The sequence below is a fragment of the Anabrus simplex genome, chromosome 3 (assembly GCF_040414725.1).
Source record: "Anabrus simplex isolate iqAnaSimp1 chromosome 3, ASM4041472v1, whole genome shotgun sequence".
NCBI lineage: Eukaryota > Metazoa > Arthropoda > Insecta > Orthoptera > Tettigoniidae > Anabrus > Anabrus simplex.
Genome location: NC_090267.1, coordinates 487,650,867 through 487,657,495, shown reverse-complemented (window position 1 = coordinate 487,657,495; position 6,629 = coordinate 487,650,867). Strand labels below are relative to the sequence as shown.

Here is a 6,629-nt window from a genome sequence, read left to right as displayed (position 1 = left end):
ACCGATACGTGGTATTCTCCTTGATAAATCATCATCATCATCTGTTTACCCTCCAGGTTCGGCTTTTCCCTCGGACTCAGCGAGGGGTCCCACCTCTACCGCCTCAAGGGCAGTGTCCTGGAGCTTCAGACTCTTGGTCGGGGATACAACTGGGGAGAATGACCAGTACCTCGCCCAGGCGGCCTCACCTGCTATGCTGAACAGGGGCCTTGTAGAGGAATGGGAAGATTGGAAGGGATAGACAAGGAACAGGGAAGGAAGCGGCCGTGGCCGTAAGTTAGATACCATCCCGGCATTCGCCTGGAGGAGAAGTGGGAAACCACGGAAAACCACTTCGAGGATGGCTGAGGTGGGAATCGAACCCACCTCTACTCAGTTGACCTCCCGAGGCTGAGTGGACCCCGTTCCAGCCCTCGTACCACTTTTCAAATTTTCGTGGCAGAGCCGGGAATCGAACCCGGACCTCCGGGGGTGGCAGCTAATCACGCTAACCACTACACCACAGAGGCGGTCCTTGATAAATAAGGAATAAAAATACATTCGACCGCGTAGATTTTTGAACTCTGGACCCTCACGTTAAAATCCTAATGCTCTACCAACTGAGCTACTCGGGGTATCTGCATACCCTATTTCATTTACATTTCTTACAGACACTTGATGTCTACCTTGAGAAATAGGCAATAAATTTCCGTTCGCCCGAGCAGTGATTTGAACCCAGGACCCCTAGGTTAACAGCCTAATGCTCTACCGACTGAGCTACTCGGGCAAGATTCGCTGCTTTCTTTATTTATATTTCTAATGGATCCTTGGTATCCCCCTTGATAAATAAGCAATAAAAACGCGTTCGTCCTAGCAGGGATTTGAACACTGGAACCTCAAGTTAATAGCCTGATGCTTTACCGACATAGCTACTCTGGCTACTCCCACGACTTTTTTTCATTTACATTTCTCACAGACACTTGATGTCTTCCTTGAAAAATAGGCAAAAATTTCCGTCTGCCAGAGGAAGGATTTGATTCCCGGATCCTCAAATAAAAAGCCTAATGCTCTACCGACTGAGCTACTCGGGCTACTTTCGAAATTTTGTCATTTTCATTTCTCACAGACACTTGGCATCCTCCTTGATAAATACGCAAAAAAAAGAAAAAAATAAGCGTTCTGGCAGGCAGCGATTTCAACCCTGGCCCCTCGGCTTAAACGCCTAATGCTCTACCGACTGAGCTACTCAGGCTACGCTCACAACTTATTTCACTTATATTTCTCACGGACACTAGATGTTTTCCTTGAATCATAGGCAATAAATTTCCGTCCGCCCGAGCAGGGATTTGAACCCTGGACGCTCAGGTTAAAAGCCTAATGCTATTACTACTGAGCTACTCAGGGTAAATTCGTATATTTTTCATTTACATTTCTCCCAGATACTTGGTGTCCTCCTTGATAAATCATCATCATCATCATCATCTGTTTACTCTCCAGGTTCGGTTATTCCCTCGGACTGAGCAAGGGATCCCACCTCTACCGCCTCAAGGGCAGTGTCCTGGAGCTTCAGACTCTTGGTCGGGGGATACAACTGGGGAGTATGACCAGTACTTCGCCCAGGCGGCCTCACCTGCTATGCTGAACAGGGGCCTTGTGGAGGGATGGGAAGATTGGAAGGGATAGGCAAGGAAGAGGGAAGGAAGCGGCCGTGGCCGTAAGTTAGGTACCATCCCGGCATTCGCCTGGAGGAGAAGTGGAAAACCACGGAAAACCACTTCCAGGATGGCTGAGGTGGGAATCGAACCCACCTCTACTCAGTTGACCTCCCGAGGCTGAGTGGACCCCGTTCCAGCCCTCGTACCACTTTTCAAATTTCGTGGCAGAGCCGGGAATCGAACCCGGGCGTCCGGGGGTGGCAGCTAATCACGCTACCCACTACACCACAGAGGCGGACCTCCTTGATAAATAAGGAATAAAAACGCGTTCGCCCGAGCAGGGATTTGAACACTGGACCCTCAGGTTAAAAAAACAAATACTTTACCGACTGAGCTACTCGGGCTACCCTTTGTCTTTTCTTCATTTACATTTCTCCTTTGCCCTTTGTAAAATTTGCCCTTTGTAAAATTACGCTACTCTGTAATGTTTGAGTCCGCCTGTGTGGTGTAGTGGTTAGTGTGATTAGCTGCCAACCCCGGAGGTCCGGGTTCGATTCCCCGCTCTGCCACGAAATTTGAAAAGTGGTACGAGGGCTGGAACGGGGTCCACTCAGCCTCGGGAGGTCAACTGAGTAGAGGTGGGTTCGATTCCCACCTCAGCCATCCTGGAAGTGGTTTTCCGTGGTTTCCCACTTCTCCTCCAGGCGAATGCCGGGATGGTACCTAACTTAAGGCCACGGCCGCTTCCTTCCCTCTTCCTTGCCTATTCCTTCCAATCTTCCCATCCCTCCACAAGGCCCCTGTTCAGCATAGCAGGGAGGCCGCCTGGGCGAGGTACTGGTCATTCTCCCCAGTTGTATCCCCGACCAAGAGTCTGAAGCTCCAGGACACTGCCCTTGAGGCGGTAGAGGTGGGATCCCTCACTGAGTCCGAGGGAAAAGCCGAACCTGGAGGGTAAACAGTAGATGATGATGATGATGATGATGTAATGTTTGATCTGGAAGCTCAAAAATTGTAAAACTAAGAGCTTGGAACCGAAGTGTGTTAAAGATTCGAAATCTTGGATTTTTTTCTTTCTAAATCTTGTTTTTAAATTACTATGTTATTGTTATCTCACTAAGTGAGAAATTGTTGCTTTATTTTAAATATAACCTTCCATTTCCATTTAAATTCTTTCTTGACAAAGTAGTTAGGCAAGGAAGAGGAAAGGAAGCGGCCGTGACCTTAAGTTAGGTAGAATCGCGGCATCCTCTACCGACTGAGCTACTCGGGCTAGAGTTACACCTTTCTTCACTGACATTTCTCAAAGAAAATTGATATCTTCCTTGATAAATCATCATCATCATCATCTGTTTACCCTCCATTGTCGGCTTTTCCCTCGGACACAGCGAGGGATCCCACCTCTACCGCCTCAAGGGCAGTATCCTGGAGCTTCAGACTCTTGGTCGGGGATACAACTGGGGAGAATGACCAGTACCTCGCCCAGGCGGCCTCACCTGCTGTGCTGAACAGGGGCCTTGTGGATGGATGGGAAGATTGGAAGGGATAGGCAAGGAAGAGGGAAGGAAGCGGCCGTGGCCTTATGTTAGGTACCATCCCGGCATTCGCCTGGAGGAGAAGTGGGAAACCACGGAAAACCACTTCCAGGATGGCTGAGGTGGGAATCGAACCCACCGTTACTCAGTTGACCTCCCGAGGCTGAGTGGACCCCGTTCCAGCCCTCATACCACTTTTCAAATTTCGTGGCAGAGCCGGGAATCGAACCCGGGCCTCCAGGGGTGGCAGCTAATCACGCTAACCACTACACCACAGAGGCGGACTTCCTTGATAAATAAGCAATAAATTTCCATGCACCCCGGCATGGATTTGAATCCTGGACAATTAGGCTAAAAAGGGACTTATCAACCGACTGAACTCCCGGGCTAAATAGAGCCCTGTTTTATTTACATTTCTTACAAGACCCTTGTCCGCCTCTGTGGTGTAGTGGTTAGTGTGATTAGCTGCCACCCCCCGAGGCCCGGGTTCGATTCCCGGCTCTGCCACGAAATTTGAAAAGTGGCATGAGGGCTGGAACGGGGCCCACTCAGCCTCGGGAGGTCAACTGAGTAGAGGTGGGTTCGATTCCCACCTCAGCCATCCTCGAAGTGGTTTTCCGTGGTTTCCCACTTCTCCTCCAGGCGAATGCCGGGATGGTACCTAACATAAGGCCACGGCCGCTTCCTTCCCTCTTCCTTGCCTATCCCTTCCAATCTTCCCATCCCTCCACAAGGCCCCTGTTCAGCATAGCAGGTGAGGCCGCCTGGGTGAGGTACTGGTCATTCTCCCCAGTTGTATCCCCGACCAAGAGTTTGAAGCTCCAGGACACTGCCCTTGAGGCGGTAGAGGTGGGATCCCTCGCTGTGTCCGAGGGAAAAGCCGACCCTGGAGGGTAAACAGATGATGATGATGATGACAAGACCCTTGATATTCTCTGTGATAAATAAGCAATAAAATGCCGTTCGCCCGAGCAGGGATTTAAAACATGGCCACTTTGGTTAAAAGCCTAATCCACTGTCGACGGAGCTACTCGGGCTATTCATACAATTCTTCATTTACATTTCTCACCGACACTTGATATCTTCCTTTATCAATAAGCATTACAATTCCGTTCGCCCAGCAGGGTTTTGAAACCTGGACCGTTAGGTTGAACGCCTGATGCTCTACCGACTGAGCTACTCGTTCTGCTGCCGGGCGTACTTTATTTACATTTCTCACCAGACCCTTGGTGTCATCCTCGATAAATAAACAATAAAGCTCCGTTCGCCCGACCAGGGATTTGAATCCTGGACCCTCAGGTTAAAAGCATAATGCACTACCGACTGAACTACTCGGACTACGTTCAGTTCTTTTCTTTATTTACATTTCTCACAGATACTTGGTATCCTCTTTGATAAATATGCAATAAAGAAAAGAACGCGTTCGGGCCAGGAAAGATTTCAACCCTGGACCCTCGGGTTAAAAGCCTAATGCTCTACCGCCCGAGCAACTCGGGCTACTCTCTCTCCTTATTTCATTTACATTTCTCACGGACACTAGATGCCTTTCTTGAATAATAGGCAATAAATGCCTGTCCGCCCGAGCAGGGATTTGAACCCTGTACCCTCAGGTTAAAAGCTCTACCGACTGAGCTACTCGGGCAACATTCGTAAATTTTTCATTTACATTTCTCACCTATACTTGGTATCCTCCTTGATAAATAAGGAATAAAAACGCGATCGGCCGAGCGAAGACTTGAACCCTGGACCCTCAGGTTAAAATCCTAATGCTCTACCAACTGAACAACTCAGGCTATACTCACGGCCTTTTTCATTTACATTTCTCACAGAAACTTGATGGCTTCCTTGAGAAATAGACAGTAAATTTCCGTTCGCCCGAGCATGGATTTGAACCTTGGACCCTCAGTTTAAAATCCTAATGCTCTACCGTCTGAGCTACTCGTGCTACATTCGTAATTTGTTCATTTATATTTCTCACAGACACTTGGTATCCTCGCTGATGAATAAGCAATAAAAGCGCGTTCGCCCGAGCGGGGATTTGAACACCGGAACCTCAGGTTAAAATCCTAATGCTCAACCGACTGAGCTACTCGGGGTACACTCGGACTTCTTTTTATATACATTTTTCACACACACTTGACATCTTCGTTGATAAATAGGCAATAACTTTCCGTGCGCCCGAGCAGGGATTTGAACCCTGGACCCTTAGGCTAAAAACGGGATTATCTACCGACTAAGCTACTCGGGCTTCCCTACCGAAGAACAGTTTTTGTATTTCTCACAGGGCTACTGGTGTACATTTTGAAGAATAACCATTGGAAATCCGTTGCCAGAGGTTGTAATGGATCCCTGGGTCTTAAGATAAGAGCCTAATGCAGTACCGACTGATCTGATAGGACTTACTTGCCAATTATTTGTCCCTATCTCACGAGGCTGATGGGGCCCTCCTTGATAAATAAGCAAAAAATCCGTGAGCCCGAACACAGGATTGAACCCTGGACCGTTTCATTCTTCCTTTCTTAACCCTTTGAACCCCGAATTATACTTTTGAACAAAGAATATTATTTTAGAAGTTATTCAGTGCGCCGGTGAAAATCAGTTGGTAGACACCCCACACATCACTTATGCATGCAGGAAATTTATAAGTAGAAAGCGTGAGCCACCTGGTATATAGATACCTATACTTTACTGGCCTTCGGTTCAGAGGGTCCCGGGTTCGATTCCCGGCCGTGTCGGGGATTTTAACCTCCATTGGTTAATTCTAATGGCCCGAGGGCTGGGTGTTTGTGCTGTCCCATACATCCCTGCAACTCACACACCACTCTTAACACTATCCTTTACCACAATAACACGCAGTTACCTGCACATGGCCGATGCCGCCCACCCTCATCGGAGGGTCTACATTACAAGGGTAGAAATAGCCACACGAAATTATTATAACTATAAATGGTGTTATATACAGTGGGGCTGAGAAGTAGTGACTCATTGTTTTTACATTGCAGTTTTACAAGAAAAATGTGCAAATAAAGATGAAATGATGGTGCACAATTGTTCATATGAACGTGAAATAGTGTTTATATTAGTAGAAAGATTTCTTGATAGAGGGAAGATGAAAACAGCCTCATATGGCAAATTGTAACTTCCAAAGGTAGTGAAACAGTCACAAATACTTGAACCGCTGATTCCTTCATACTGGCAGTCTCTCTTCATGGATGTCATTACTAGACCTGGGATTTTAAGGCAAATGCCTATTTCGTTCCTTACGAAATAAGCAAATAACATGAGTTTTTAAAAACATGTTGACGTTTCATGATAAATCCCTTACATTAATAGAGTTTTATAGTGCCCTAAAATTCCTACTTGGACCTTTACTGCCTATTTTAGTGCCTAAAATGCCTATTTTCTACATTTAAAATAAAATTCAACTTCTGTAATTTTTACAATCACACACTGGACATCC

At 47.2% G+C, this 6,629-nt stretch overlaps 1 non-coding gene across 1 annotated transcript; it reads right to left on the bottom strand.

Annotated features, from left to right (window-relative positions):
* Positions 1–693: 693 nt before the first annotated feature.
* TRNAN-GUU (transfer RNA asparagine (anticodon GUU)) lies at positions 694–766 on the bottom strand. The gene has a single exon. It is a non-coding gene; the product is annotated as a tRNA-Asn (tRNA).
* Positions 767–6,629: the final 5,863 nt, after the last annotated feature.